This window comes from Rhipicephalus microplus, unplaced genomic scaffold (genome assembly GCF_043290135.1).
Source record: "Rhipicephalus microplus isolate Deutch F79 unplaced genomic scaffold, USDA_Rmic scaffold_14, whole genome shotgun sequence".
Lineage (NCBI taxonomy): Eukaryota > Metazoa > Arthropoda > Arachnida > Ixodida > Ixodidae > Rhipicephalus > Rhipicephalus microplus.
This window is the reverse complement of record NW_027464587.1, coordinates 7,252,299-7,269,052: the sequence shown is the minus strand read 5'-3', so window position 1 is coordinate 7,269,052 and position 16,754 is coordinate 7,252,299. Positions and strand designations below refer to the sequence as shown.

At 44.2% G+C, this 16,754-nt stretch overlaps 1 pseudogene; it reads left to right on the top strand.

Annotated features, from left to right (window-relative positions):
• LOC119181148 (uncharacterized) overlaps nt 1-12,130 on the top strand; it is a 29,181-nt pseudogene extending 17,051 nt beyond the window's left edge.
• The last annotated feature ends 4,624 nt before the right edge of the window (nt 12,131-16,754 follow it).

Here is a 16,754-nt window from a genome sequence, read left to right as displayed (position 1 = left end):
ACGTGCACTGTTACGTTCTGTTCTGCAGCGGCATGAGTTGCATGGCTGCGGTCGTGGACGCTAGAAACTCTACAGAGGGGCCTTAACCTGCATGATTGTTGATATTCGCTTAAGCTGCCGTATCTAGCATGCAATCAGCCCATCTGCACAAGGTGCGTTCTGCGTGACATCACCATGCTTGAACATTCCCGCGCTTCAACTCTCTGCCCATGGTGTTCAGCTAAAGCCACTCTGTACCACGTCACGTGGGAGTGTCAGACCATTACAGCCCTACAACCAGTACAAAATCCAACAGTGGAGCGATGGGAGAAGCTGCTGGCCAGCGAGACCCTGGAAGATCAGTTGAGTCTGATCTACTGGGCCCGCAGAGCGGCTGCTGCAAGCGGAGCCCTAGACAAAGCCCCCCCCCCCCCACAAGCCAAGCATCTCCGACTGCTCGGAGCTTCTCCGCAGAAAATTTCATGTAAATAAATAAATAAATACGTTTTCACCACCACCACCTTCAGCTTGTTAAAACACGACGTTCCCGCACACGTTACAAACCAGATTATTCAATTCAAGTGTGCACGCTGACGACGATCAGTCGTCAATAGCGAGGTTACAGCCATGTAGGTCGAGATAGACATACACAAATCTCAATTCCCCCCCCCCACCCCCCCCTAAACGCTACTACTATAGAGCAGCGCCGCGGGCAACTCTAATGAAGTGCGCAGCACCAGCACGATGTGACAGGGCTACAAACCAGGGCTCGGCAACCTGCTGCGGCCGGGCTTCATTCGCGCGCCCCCGCACGACGTCTGAACTTCCCCCTCCCTCTTATCTTGTGCCATTTTATCTGAAGGCTAAAATAGCAGTTTTGTGCTGAAGTAGAATTTTGCTTGTAAGTTCTAATTGTTTGTGAAATGCAGCTTTGTGACATTTGTGCTAAAAATACCCAGCACTTCTATGCATCGATCTATTCCAGTTTTTTTACATTTTTCTCAATTCGCCAATTTTTTTACTTTACCTGTGCGGCATTGCTCATCCTACCAAACTGGGAATGTGAAGGAAGATAATTACATGTTGTGGAATATTACAACTCATACACAGACCAATGGGCAGGCACACATTTCATATACTTAACATAACGAAAAGTACACAGCGTGAGGCAGCAAAAAGGTATATATTCCTACAATGCACACAGACATGTTTCAATGCTTCCTTACCTAGAAAGATTCACCCCAAATGACACAAGAAAAGACAGCAGTCATATGACAGTGTACAGTGAATATGGAAAGATAGATGAACAACGTAACATCTACATTCTCAAGTGTTTCTCATTTATTTTTCAAGCAGTTGTAGCCTGAATGGTAATGAAAAGCAGTTAGAGTCATCCATGATGCAATCAAGAGCCATACTAGCAACAATTCTTTGACACCAGGGTGAGAGTGTGATGAAAACAGCACTCTGTACTGTTCATGTTTATTACCAACCCACATGTACATAGCTCTTCGCAATGTGCCCATTGTAACAGATGTCGATCGTTGCTATAGTAAATGTGAGCTAGAACACCAAGGGAGATGACGAATTGTCCATTTCATTGATTTTTACACAAGCCAACTATGTAATCAATAAAAGAAGGGAATTCAAAGGGCTTGTTTTTCTGTTTAACTCAACCTTAATGAAAACCAGAAGATAAGTAAGCCGATAAAGATATGGGGATAGTTAACTGTGCTGTTTTAAGTGTATCGTAGCCATTGTGATATAGATGTGCATAACAACAAAGTGGACGAAAGGCAAGTTCCACCGACAAGCACCAAACCTGCAACCTTCAAATGATGCACTTCAGGCTCTACCGTAACTCAAGGTCTATAGCATTGCGCGCATTACCCAAAGGTGGCAGGTTCAAACCCTGTTTGGGGCAAGTTGTCTTTCCATCCACTTAGCTTTACATACATACATATCACAATTATAGATTTACAATGGTACAATTTAGGTCACCTGTACCTTTCCTTAGCTTCACAATTTTCTGGTTTTTATTATCATGTATAAGTGAAACTGGAAATTCTGCAAGAAGAATGCAGCAGCACCCAAATGATTTCATGAAGGGCAATGCAAGCTTGAATGCCACAACGAACCATCACTTAAAGACTAACTGTGTCTGAATAACATAATCTGATGGTCATCTCATCTATCTAAATTATCAAGTCCAGCCACTAATAATGCGTGTGAACGATGACAAATTGAAGTCAACACATTCAACAAATACCTCTTTAATTAGATGATTTTTAGAACTATACAAGTTATTTCAATTGTTTATATTGTTACGGGGTCGTGACAAAACTTGAGAAATGGAACGTGGCAATATTTTGTATCACATTTTCACCAAGCATATAACTACGATGTCATTATGTCTTCCCTTGGTGTTCTTATGCATACGATTGCAACACTATATGTGGTAATTCTATCTTTTGTACAAGTGTACATATTGATGATTGGTATTTTGCTTGTGTAGTTGCCCCAGAAACTACTTCCCCTTCTGCTAGTATAGTTATTTGCTTTTGGTGGTACATATCCCTGTACTGCTCATGTATTGGTTGGTGCAAGCTTTTACCCCATCTTCTGTTTTTAATTACTGCACTTGATTCAGTGAAAAGTAAACAGCAACTGACTTACTAGGTGTCGATAAACAAATTTCGCAACTCCTTATGACACACTGATCGTGAAATTTTGAAATGATATGAGGATTGGCTGAGTCACCAATGAATGTGAGGTGAACATAGTTTACCTTCACATCCATCTATGAATATTCAGTCAAAATAACTTATTCTCTGCGTTTCGAGACTACACGTAAGAGAATGAAAAACAACATTATTGAAATAAAGACTGCTCGTTTAGTATGGAAGGAGTTAGGGCAAGGAAAGAGTTGTGTGGGTTCTTACACTCTCCACAGCTTCTTTATGCTTGAACTTTTTGGGTTGCACTAAAGTATTTACACGGCTTCACATCAGCCACCTGTGGCTGATGTGAAGAATAAAGAAGGCATAAAGAAGGCTGTGGCTAAAGTTAGCTGTTCACCACTTAAACACTGCCCGAAAAAATTCCTCGGTTTCGCCATAGATCGAGCACCAACAGCAAAGCGCTGTTGGCTATTGCAGCTTAACAGTACGTTATGTTGGGCTAGTTGGTACATATTAGGCTGAAATACGTGGCGCAAGGTTGACAAAGAGAAAAAAGACGAGACAGAAAGAGCGCCAACTCTCAACTAAGTTTATTTTCATGAAGCATTCACATTATGATGTAATAACCGATAATTGCAATCATGAAATCTGAAAACCAGCAACAAACAGATATGCCTAATGTAAAGACGTCGAAAAAACCAAACTCACCCAAGCCTGCACAAAAAAAAATACGAGAAAAAACCAGCAAAAAAAAAGAAGCGTCTGTCAGTCCTTTTTTTGCTGGTTTTTCCTCGCATTTTTTTGTGCAGGCTCCATATTTCTATATTTGAAATAATCAAACATGGAAATGAGAAAAAAATATGTGTAATTTCGTATCCTTTCTGGCAAAAAGTGTGGTTGGAAAAGGGGCGATACCGATTACAAGCATGGTAATAATAGCACAGTACATAACCAATCACCTAAGTAGTTCTGGAATGTGCAGTGACTCAATAATGAAAACCTAGAATAATTTTTTGCTATATCCGACTCTTGACAATTGTACTCATCACTGTAATGTTGGTGTCATGGTAGCTTAGCAGGCAAAGTGTTGTGCTGCTAAGCATGAGAAAATGGGTTTGATAACTGGTGATGGTGGCTGCATTTAAATGGGGGCAGAGAGCAAGAGCACCAGTGTATTATTGTGAGCAGTGTGAGAGAGAACATGAGTAAATAGGAATGGCTGTCGCCGCACTATGCTTCATTATCACATTAAATTCACAAGTAGCTAGTGATACAATCGTCTGCTGTTTTGTATCAGCACTAGCAAGGCGGCAGTGGCAAGGCTTAGGAACTATGATGCTCTTTGCTAAAAACAGAGAACCTAGCGCACGCTAGAAAACAGAAAAACGAGGAATGAAGGGTGGCACGAGGATCTTTGTGCTTTTTCACTGGAATGAATGGCAGCGTTGAGACTCACTGCTTGATCTTTCCAGGTCTATTCGTCTAGAAAACCCATTCATCGACGAACGAAGTCGTCGATTTTACACCATTTAAAGTGTTTCTATCAGCTGCTTTCATAAACCATGCACTTACGTATACCCTGCCATAGTGTTCATAATAGTATTATTTCAGGTTGGTGTTATGGAACACGAGAAGAATACACCACAATATCCCTTTAGAGTATGTAATAAATATACTATGCCTTCTGCGCATAATGTCAAGGATGATATGCATATGCATGCTGCTTTACTAGGCTTAGATTTGTCCGACAAAGGCTTCGATTATACCTTACAAGTTCGGATGCTGCATAATTTGCAATCAGAACCTAATGAAAGTATAAAGGTTCCATGAAACGATCATCTAGATTGGGCTCCTCTATGAATGTGATCATCCGAACACACCTGATCCTGTTCTCAAAATAAGGGTAGTAGCCCAGCTATTGGAGTGAATTGGATTATTACACACGTATAGTAGCTTTCTACCTGAACACAAAGATATGTAAAACATCAAAATTAACTATACAGTCCTCACCAAATGTGTTCATTAGTCATCTTCTCTCAGAATTGCCTGTACTGAAAACCCACACATTTAGGCACCGGCAAGAACGGAGAAGTTATGATTCTTTAGTGAGCGAAATGTTTCAGCCTGAACACAAAACCATACCCATGCATATCGTCCAGTTGCATAACATCCACGTATAAAAAATTAAGGCACCCAAGATTCAAATTAAAACACTCCTACAAGTAGTGTATAGACCTGTCCACATATGCGAATTAAGCCACTTTGTATTTGCACCTCACCAAACGATGCACTTGAAGCCCATAGGTAACTAACTTTTAAACAAATAGTACATGATAGATGCAGATAAATCCAGCTTTTATAGTTTGATCAAGAAGAGCACATGACTGATTACCTGCATGGATTAATTAGTAGTACAAACACATTGCATGATGCCAACACATAAAACAGTAACTAAAGCTGCTGCAACCCACTGCAGGTATACACCAAAGGACACTATTGGTCCCTCAAAAGCTATGCCGTCACCATAGAGGAAAACAAACAGCAAAATAGTTAAGAAACAATAAAACATGCATGACAGCGATGAAGAGGCAAATGCACTTCAATTTGTACTCTGGACACTCTAATACCTTCCACGTTTGTGTTCAATGAGCATGAGTCCTATGTAGATTTCACCTGCATGGGATTACTTGAGGAGTTAATGGCATGAAACACGCACAATTGACAGCACCTGACACTCACGTACAGAGCACAATTTTTGCCTTTCCATGAGCGATATTACATTCAAAACTGAGCACTGCCCTGCTGTTTTCGATAATTCCTCAAATGCCGATTAACTATCGTACTAAAATTCCAATAACATCCATATTAGCTTCTTTTATGCAGATGGCGATTAGGCCTCAGCTTATGCTCAATCACTTCATGTGTGCGTCATGTTTCAAGTCGAACACACCTGAAGACGTCTATTGTCAGTGCCCTTTTCTCAGCCCATCAGCGACAGTGCAAAATAGCTCATGGGAATATTTTAGTGGCATGAGTAGTTTTAGGACACGGTATCCAGCACGAGGTGCAAACAAAATTGGTAATCAAAACGTACTGGAAGAAGCCTCTAAGACAACTGTTTCGTTAATATGAATCAATTTCGTTTGCATTACATAAAAGGTTCATGGCAAAAAGACATGCTAATAACAATAAAATGAGCAAAAGTCAATCTGAAAGGTACTGGAAAGCTACAATTTCGGCAACTCGGTTGGCTTTTGTAACTATCATCGTAACTGCCATGAAAGTTTGACATAAGTTGTTGTGACAGTTGTACGTTAACAGATTTTATATTGAACACGCAATTTTGGTTAGCTATACTGTAGTTTTCCTTATATGCATATAGCCTTTGATTATAATATGGAAATTTGTAGGGAACTGCAGCATTTTTTTTTCTCTTGACTATCGATAAGGTTTCTCTGTGGTTAAGAAATATTAAGAATACTTTCGCATCACGACTTCCCTTATTTGAAATTTTCTGTGTGTATTATTTTCACACGTTAGACATAAGCGCTACCTGAAGTTGTCCTTTATGACTCCAACATTCTTGCACGTATCTAATACAACACTGCATGAAAGCAAAGCGTGCAAGTGCGGAAAAAAACTTGTAACAAAACATACGCGAGCTAGACAGCAAATTCAAGTTTGATGGGATTCCTGGATTCCTGTATCGAGATGCCAGATACACCATAAAGCTCCACTAACACCACCTATTCACGGCACATTTCAGAGCACACAGACACCGCAAATAACTTTTGCGTCTAGCACCGCTGCAGACTATCGCAGGCTCATACCCCGACCGGTATCTCGTGAGCAAACTTTGTCAACTGGGGACACGATCGATAACTTCGGACACAACGCGGTCATCACATCATATAGCCCACGGCAAAGCAGCGAACATGCCGCAGAACATGTCGAATGACGGCGGTAGTTTATCACCGCAGATTGTGTCGTCACCCAGTACTCCTCACGAATGAACCACGAACACGGCGCACATACAAATCACAAGCGCTGTTTGCAGCGATCGAACACTTTAGACGACAAGTACGTGTCATCCGAAGATGACACGTGCAGATGTTGACGTTCCGGTTTCCAAGTGAAAGCGAACGATGGCACGAAACACACGAAATCGTCGGTCTCCGAACCTCGCGTAAACACAACTCTCCGTCGGGTTCCATCGGCGATCGCAGCCAGTGACGAGAGCAGGAAGGTTGCGCCGGCTTGCTGCCTTTCGATAAAAATATGCGCGGATGCTCATGAACTCTAGTGGTAATTGCAGTAACGCCTAAACAAGCTTTTTTTACGGCTACCGACTAGGCCTTGCCACTCTCTTCGTCGCTTCAGCCAGAGTGTACTAGAACAAGAGGAGTGCTCGGACCAAGCTCCAAAAAGTGAAGCCCAAAGAGGATTGATCCGCTGGTGGCACTGCGTTCGGTAGTGCGTTCGGTAGTGAACTTCTCGCCCTACTTTGTGGCTATAAAATTTGTTCGATAAGAATAGTTGTCGCAAATTTCGTCGTTGACCTGTCGTTCCAACGCACGGTTAATGCCGCAATGAATATAAACTTCACAATGCACGATTTCCTGTTCACCCATCAACATCTGAAATGAACACTTCTAGTGTTACTCCGTCAGAATTAAAGCTTAATACGGTCGAGAAAGGCGATTCACCTCTTACTTTTATTCATTTAAATATTCAGTCAGCACGAGGCAAACAGGATGAATTATGTGTATTTCTGAGTGATTTCGGCTTCTAGTTTTCTGTAATCATGTTGACAGAAACGTGGTTTTCGGCTGACGATGACATGCACCTAGAAGATTATAATGCAGTTTTCTTGAACAGACCCATTAGAAGAGGTGGAGGCGTATGTATGTTTATTAAACAAGGTATTAATTATGAACTGCTTGATGAGCTGTCTTTATGTACGTCAGATATCGAGGTGATATGTTTGAAATGTGAGAAGTTTCATTTTGCGGTGGTGTACCGTCCACCTCATGGTAATTTAGGTGAGTTCTACGAGTGGCTGGACACGATATTCTCTCATGTTAATACACATCAGTATAAATTAGTCCTAGGTGGCGACCTAAACATTGACATGCTTTCAAGTACACCAAAACAGTCCGAATTTTGTATGCTTCTTGATTCGTATTTGTTATCAAATGTGATACTGCAACCAACTCGCATTTCAGCAACTAGCGCTACGTTACTGGATCTTTTTATTACGAACTTACCACGTGAAAGTGTTTTCTGGGACAGTCAACATTACACTTAGTGATCATTTGCCGATATATTCGGTTATTGATAAGTGCCGTGTCGTATCAAACCCAACCTACAAATTTTGGTGCCAGAATATAACTGAAAACTCTCTTTCGCAGTTAAGAGATGAAATCTCCAGAACAAATTGGGAAGCAGTGCTCTCGTGCTCATCAGCAAACGCAGCATACGACAGGTTTATGGAGATAGTTTCCCGTATTTACAAGCGATGTTTTCCCTACAAAGAAATAAAAAAGTTTAAACGTTCGCCGAAACCATGGGGCACAAAGAACCTGATAAAGATGATAAATGTGAAAAATAGGAAGTATCAAATATTTTTGAAGAATCGCGATCCAGACGCATTGGATTCCTTTCGGAAATATAGAAATAATTAAACTAAAGTTAGGGAAAAAGCGAAACGCAATTATTATTCTTGCATGTTCGAGGGAGTCTCAGGGGTCAAGGAGATGTGGAGCAAGTCAAATTCAATTACTGCATTACATAAAGGTAATTTTAGTGTAGAAGAGATAACTGAAGGCGATCGAACATACAGGGGCAAAGCATTGGCAGAGAAATTCAATAAACACCTCACTTCCTTAGTAGATAGTGTCAGTGACACTACCGCCCTACATTACATGTCCGCACAGACAGTAGCTTCATCAGTTTATCTTTCCACAACAGATGAATACGAGGTTATGGGTGTTTTAAAAAAACTAAAGAAAAGTAAATCGGAAGATATTGATGGGTTAAAGATGGCCCCAGTCTGTCCTGTCATAGATATATTAGTCATGCCCTTAACATACATTTATAACCTAATTTTAGGCACAGGTATTTTCCCAGAACGTATGAAGTATGCAAAAGTTACAGTGCTGTTTAAGGGAGGAGACCAAGATGATTTGAAGAACTATAGGCCCATATCTGTTCTACCATTGTTCTCAAAGCCCATAGAAGTGTTAATATTTATAAGACTGTCGAACTTCTTTGAAAAACATTCGATAATTACTCAAGCCCAGTACGTTTTTAGGTTAGGGCTGTTAGGTTAGGGCTACATTGTTACGTCAAAAGGAAATTATATTAGGTAATATAGAGGACAGGAAAATTACGCTAGGCATATTTGTTGACTTCTCCAAAGCCTTTGACCGGATAAATCACTATAACCTCTTACAAAAATTGCCCTATTATGACATTAGAGGAAATGCGCTAAACTGAATCACCAGTTATTTGAGCAATAGACTACAGTGTGTAAGTATAAACACATAACAATCATCTTTGCAAAAACTTTCTCAAGGTGTACCCCAACGTAGTATATTGGGGCCGTTACTTTTTATCACTTATGTCAACGATATTATAAACACAAATCACACAAATAAATATGTCATATATGCGGATGACACTTCCTTGTTTTTCACAGGTGTGGATGTAAATGACCTAATTTCAGCAGCAAACACGACACTAGATGACTTGTATGCATGGGCGACAGCTAACTCCCTACAAATAAACTGTCCAAAAACCAAAGCCGTCCTATTTCGTTCAAAAGAAACAACGTACGAAACTACTTCAAAACTACACCTGCACGATTTTGTGATTGATTTTTCTTTGACCGCTAAAGCATTGGGAATTGTTTTTCATGAGAATATGTTGTGAGATTCACAAACCGAAATGGTAAGAAACAAGTTAAGTAAGGTACTAGGCATGGTTAGGCGATGCCAGTCATTTTTACCGACTACTCAGATGCTAATGATATACAACACGCTTTTTTCTTCCCAGTTACGCTACGCTCTTTTGGTGTGGGGTACTGGCGCCTTGCACTCTAAGCAGAAATTACTCACACTACAAAAAAAATGCATTACGTTCTATTGCAAATGCGGAATATAATACACATACCTTGTCTTTATTCAACAATTTCAGAGTCATAAGATTTGACAACATGTATGAATATTGTTTACTAGCGTCTTTAAAAACTGAAATTAACAAAGGAAGTAACAATCTTATCTCCATAGCACGCTTAGAGCGCAGCACCTTGTGTCGACCTACTATACAGAGTGATTATTAGAAGGTTCCTCGATGCCGAACAAACTATGGCCTACAAATGCTGAAACATTCCCTCCCCCACATACTAAATAAATTCAATTTATCATTGGAACAATTGTGCCTTCTTTCGCGACAGGATATGTCGAATATTTCTTTACTTTCATGACGCAAGAGAGATTTAGCCATTTCCAAATATTTGTGTTTATGTTCTGCTTATTTCTATTTTTTCGTATTTCCTTAAAGAGTGCGATCCTAACAACATTTCTTAAAATTTTATGTTTGTAATATTTCTTATTGGTGCCACTTTAAACTATGTAGTTGTGTCTGTTTAGCTGTTTCCAGGACTTTATGAATGCTGTCACTTTTTCTGCCTTGTATTGATGGGATGTGGGGCTAGTCAAGCTGCGTTTTTATCGCAGCTTTTTTCCCGCATTCCACACCACACATTGTATTGTGCAACACGGTGGTGAAATACACTTCAAATAAACTTCAAACTTCAAACTTCCGAGCTGTGCGGACGTGTTTTCGCGCGCTCCACCTGTTTGGCGAATTCAAAGTCGTGCAAGGTTGTGCAAGGCTGGTTGGTGCAGAAGCAGCGCGCAACGAGAGATAAGTTTCTCTTCATTTCTTTGTGTTTGTGTAACCATTATTATACTTTCTCTCCTAATAAATAATTAGCGTTGCGAGTATAGTAGGTGTGGGACACGGGCAACGTTGTAGTGACATTGACCTCGTGAACGGGCTAGGCGGCTGTTTTGAAGAAGGTCGGGGCGCCCGGTTAGTTGTTAAAGAGCTAGAGCCGAACACGAAGGGGACCTACTGAGAGGCTACTAGCGAAATTGAACACGTTGTGTGTAGTGTAGGCGGCAGCTTCAAACAGTTGTTGAGGTACGAGAGTTAACGGAGGCAGCTGGATAGCGGGATTAGGGTTGAACGTAGGCCTGTTGGACACTCGGTCCGATGGTCGCGCGGGTGACGGCTAAGGAGGCTAGGAAAACCACGAGCGAGAGTGAGCTGGTGCAGTGCAAAGAATGCAAGTGCTGGTGCTACTTAGATGAGACAGCATTCACGAGTTTGGCCGACGCGCAGAAGGCGAGCTTTGTGTGCAGGCTGTGCGAGGCACTGAAGGCGGCCGTGCAGCGCATGAAGGCTAGCATCAAGGGGCTTCAGGGGGAGCTTAGGGCGGAACGGGAGCAGAGGATAGAACTCCAAAAACAGCTCGGAGCATCGCGTGAGCGGGAGCAAGCTACCGCTAGCCTATTAGAGCAAATGAAGGGTGACCTTAGAAAAGAACGGGAAGTGCGGACCGAGCTAGATCGGCGGGTAAAGGAGCTAATGGCGCTTTGCCCCGGCCCCGAGCAGTGTGAGACTGAAGGCGTGGGTAGCGGAGAAGGCGACAGGCGGGAAGGGACAGGCGAGAAGGGAGGTCAGGGAGCCACAGTGTCTGGCCACAGCTCGGAGGCTCCGAGAACATACTGCTCGGTGACGCAGCAGTCTTCAAGCAGGGCAGAAACACAGGACAGACGGCAGAGAGAGAAACAGGTGAAGCAAACAGGGGTGCCATCACCAACAGGAAGCCAGCGATTGGAGCGTAGAAGGGTCCTGGTGGTGGGGGACTCTAACGTGGCCAGGGTTAGGGATGGCGTCTTCAAGACAGTGAAGGAAGATGGGAGAGTCAGGGTGGAGGCCCAGTCAGGGAAGAGCGTGGTGGATGCACTGGCCAAAGTTCAGGAGGTTGTACAGAACAGCATGGAGGGCGAAAATCTCGTCAATATTCATGCTGGGCTCAATGATGTGTTGAATGGCAAGGATCAGAACCTTCAAAGAAAGCTAGAGGATGGGATGCGTACGCTCCGAGAAACTTCTGGGAGTGTGCATGTGACCATATGCACAGTCCCAGAGGTCTGTAAGCAGCCTCGTGGGATTGAAAGGAAATTAGTGGAGGCCGATTGTGTGATCAAGGGTTTGAGCCGGCAACTCGGATACAGCGTAATGGAAGTTAACCAAGACGTGTACGAGCCCGGAGCTCGCCTCTTTGCACAAGATGGCATTCACTACAATGGTGTGATGGGAAGAAGGGTCGGTAACAGAATGGGTCGCCAAGCCACAGTTTTTTAGGGGGACCCAGAGCCCTGAGGTCAACAGTGTAGCCAAAGACGGACCTAAAGGGGCACAAATATTCAAGCCACACGAAGTCCGTGGGAGAAGAAATCGACGTAAGCACAAGGGCCGAGCTAAGTCAGACGTAGGCTATATTAACATGCAGGGTGGCAAGAATAGGTTTAAGTGGGAAGAGCTAGAAGAGCAGATGAGGCAGGAGGAGCTGATGGTTTATGGGGTTGTGTAGACACATCTTCGGGACATGGAGCAACCACCCTGCGATCCGGACTACGTATGGGAATATTGCAATAGAACAGAAGGCAGCAAAAAGGGCCGGGGGTGGAATTGGCGATTATACATAGGTGCGTGGGTTGGCAAAGAGTCAAGCAGGGATGCATGGAACATTTATGGTTAAGAGGGAAAGTAGCTGGGCAGATGAAACTCCTCGGTTTGGTGTACTTGTGGACGGGAGCAAAGGCCAGAGAATAAAACCAGGCAATGGTGGAGTGTATATGAAAGGACAAGGAGGAATTAGGAGGAGAGTGCGAGATAATTATACTAGGTGATATGAATGCGCACATAGAAGATATAGATGGGTATACTGACTCAACAGGCAAAATGATCATGGATATGCGTGAAAAGCATGATTTGATCATTTGCAACAGTACCGAGAAGTGTGAAGGGCAAATAACATGCGAGGTAGGAAGGCTGCAGTCAACGATAGATTACGCACTGATGTCACATAGGATGTATGATAAGCTCAGGGGAACGCACATAGATAAAGGTGGCTCCAGAAGTCTGGGTAGTGATCAGAAACGTATCAAGCTAAGTTTTGGAAGAGTAGCGAAAGTGGGAAGGAGACAAAATGAGCAACTACAGGAAAATTTTCATTCAGAAAGGCAAATAAAAATTGCTACTAAACAAATCGAGAAAGTAATCACTGAGAATAATAAAACTGTGTGGACATGCACAAATCTAATCAGACTGTTTGGGCTAGAGCTTGCTAAGGCACGTGAGAAGTCCCCCCGGAAAAGAAGACACAAACCCAAAACTTGGTGGGATGAGGAAGTTAAGAGAGCCATAGCAAAACGTCGGAAAGCCTCTAGGGAACACAGACATGCTAAGCAATGAGGTGAACTTACAGATGGTGTTGAAAGAAAATCGGAAATCTTTCTAAGCTCTAGAAGGAAAGCATCCCTCCTGATCAATGAAACTATTAGAAGAAAGGGTGCTCAGTGGCTGGCAGAAGTACATAAAAAGGACAGAAGGCATTTGCGAAATTTCGGAACCATATAAACTCCCTGAGAAATGAAACAAATTTAGAGCAGAAGTTTATAACTACAGCTCAAGGCGCTAGGCTAGAAGGGGACGAAGCTATTGAATATATAAGAACAAGGGTGACAGAAAACTTTCAACAAAGAAGTGCCTTATGCACCACAATAGACAGGAATGGATGAAGTGGCACAATGGCTCTAATTTCACAACGAGAGTGGGAAAGGGCTGAGAAGAGGGTTCGAAGTAGTACATCAACAGGCCCAGATGGCATTCCAATTATGCTGATAAAGACATTGTGTCAGAAGCCTGAACAGACTTTGAGAGAGACAGTGAGCAGAACTATAATCGATGGTGGAGTCCCTGATGGATGGATGAGCATGATTTATAAAGGAAGGGGGGACAAAGCTGACACAAACTACCGTCCTATAACAGTGACATCAGGGATCTACAGGCTGGCGATGCAGATTATAAAGGAAAGACTGCAGGCATGGATAGAGGATGAGGGGGTGCTGGGGAAACTGCAGAATGAGTTTCGGAAACACAGGAGTTTGGAAGACAATCTGTTCTCTCTGGCCCAGTGCATCAAAATAGCAAAAAAGGAACTTAGGCCCCTGTGGCTAGCATTTTTGGATATCAAGGGAGCGTACGATAGCGTGGTTCAAGAGGACTTGTGGAGACTACTAGACACACTGGGTGTGGAAGATAAAATGACTAATCTTTTAAAGGAATCTTTTAAATGAAAAGGTAGTTATAAAGTGGGAAAAACAGGTATCCAAGCCCACAGAGGTGAAACGGGGGCTTATGCAGGGGTGTCCATTGTCACCCTTGTTATTCATGATGTACCTACTGTACCGAAGCATAGTGGCGCCAGCTCTGTGCCAGCGTGAAAGAAGACGTTGACGTCCGTGTGGGGCTCGTGCTTGCCGGGTTCCTGCCTGTACCAGCTTGTTGCGGCTAACGTTTCTCGAATAATAACCTGTGTTTTTACGCAACCTTGCTCGTTCCATTTGGTGGAAACGTGCTGGGTAACGTCCTGGAGCTCCGCAGCTGTAAGCTACCATCTCAGTCCGCGATGACCGAGCGCGTCGATCCCCCACAAGGCTCTTCCACGCTGCCAACTGTCATGTGTTCTGGTGTACTTCGTCTGTGTGACCCACCAGTATACGACGGCAATGAAGAGCAAAATGTCGAAGACTGGCTGGCAGAGTACGAGCATGCCAGCGCGATTAACAAGTGGGATGACCCTGCAAAGCTGACTCACGTCATCTTCTACTTGACGGATTTGGCCAACCTATGGTTCACCAACCACCAAGCCGACATCCCCACCTGGTCGGTTTTCAAAGAGGCCGTCACCTCGTTTTTCGGTCGTCCAGCCATGCGTAAGCTTCGTGCTGAACTGGGACTGCGGGGACGTTTTCAGCGAAATAGTGAGAGCTTCACGAGCTACATTGAGGATGTGTTCAGCCTCTGTAGGCTAGTTGATGCCAGGATGACGGAGGCTGACAGAATAAAGAATATAATGAAATGCATTGATGACGACGCTTTTCATATGCTTGTGGCCAAAGACCCACAGACCGTCACGGCCGTGATTCAGCTATGTCAAAGTTTCGATGAGCTGCGCAAGCAACGAATTTCTACACGTCGCGCTAATACGCAAACAGCTGATATTTCGGCCTTGGAGTGCAAAAGCAGTGGCCCCGACTACAGCGTGTTAATGCCTCAAATTCAACAGTACATCCGGGAGGAAGTTGCTCGACAGCTCTCTCTTGTCGCCACCATCAACGAGACCCCCACAACACTGGACCACTCACTTCCTCGTGCTATTCAGACGCAAGTTGCCGAGGCTCTCTCTTCGCCCGCATCCCCAATATCAGTGGCTGCACCGCTGACTTATGCAGAAGCCGTCCGCCGACCTCCTGCCCAACCGCCGCTCCCTTCATACAGTCCAGCCACCAACTACTACAGGTCACCGGTTTCGGTTTATCCAGTAAATCGGCCCTTTCCACCACCTAGAGCACCTGTGAACTCTTGGCGTACTCCGGATAACCGGCCCGTCTGCTACAACTGTGGTATTCCAGGACATGTCGCGCGCTACTGTCGTCGCCGTGGATTCTATTTTAATGATGTTCAGCATTCCGGCAACATACCTCGGCAATCAGAATCGCATGTGACACCTGATTCACATGACCCCCGCTCACGTCGACCGGACTTCAGCCGACGTCGATCTCCTTCACCCCGTCTTCGGTCTCCTTCCCCCATGCTTCACCGTTCCAACCACGCCCAGGAGGAAAACTAACAGTCGCGGTTCCTGAGGCAAGAGCTGCGCCACCGATAAAATTTCCAAGGCCTCATCTTTCGCCCCCTAACGAGATTGCCGTGTTTGTGGACGGTTTCGCCACAACTGCTCTTGTCGACACAGGTGCCGCTCTTTGTATAATCAGTGAAGTGTTATGCCGCAAACTGAACAAAGTGACGACTCCACCGGTTGAAATTTCTTTACGCACAGCGAGTTCGCAACACGTCCAACCTTCTGCCACATGCACTGCTCGTGTTGTGATTCAAGGAGTGCTTTCCATCGTTGAATTTGTCGTCCTTCCGCATGCGTCTCATGAAATCATCCTGGGATGGAACTTTCTTTCCGCTAATCATGCGGTTGTTGACTGCGCTCGTGCTCAACTCGTTTTGTTTCCATTCAGCACGACATTCATAGATCTCCCTCGCTCACCCAAAAAGGTGATCATCGCCGCTGACGTCGTCATTTCTGCTTTTTCGGTCGCCGCGGTATCTTTTTTGTGCAACTCCACTTCTGATTCAACTGTCCTATTTATGCCGTCACAAGAATGCGCTCGTCGCCGGAACCTTGTCGTCCCGTTTGCCGTAATAACGCTTGCCGATGGCTCCCGTGCCGTGTACGTGTGCAATCCGTTCCCTTGTCCCGCTACCTTATTGCATGGCGAATGCATTGGGAGTCTTGACACTTATGATGACATCTTTCCTTTCGATGCCCATTCTGATACGACACCGATGTCCGTGGATGCTGTCACAGTTGCCACCGCGCCCTCACTACCTGACGAAGACGTTCTGTTGCGCAGCGTAGACACTGGCCTTACGCAAGACCAGCGCAATCAGCTCATTCAACTACTTGACCGTTTCCGCGCCTCTTTCGACCACGGACAACCTCCCTTGGGACGCTCGTCAGTTGTCGCTCACCATATCGACACAGGTCATCATACTCCACTTCGTCAGCGCCCCTACCGCGTCTCGCAGGCTGAGCGTGAACACGTCGATGAGATGCTGCAACGTGGTGTTATTCAGCACTCACACAGTCCTTGGGCTTCGCCAGTGGTCCTCGTGCGAAAAAAGAATGGCTCCATCAGGTTTTGCGTGGATTATTGTCGA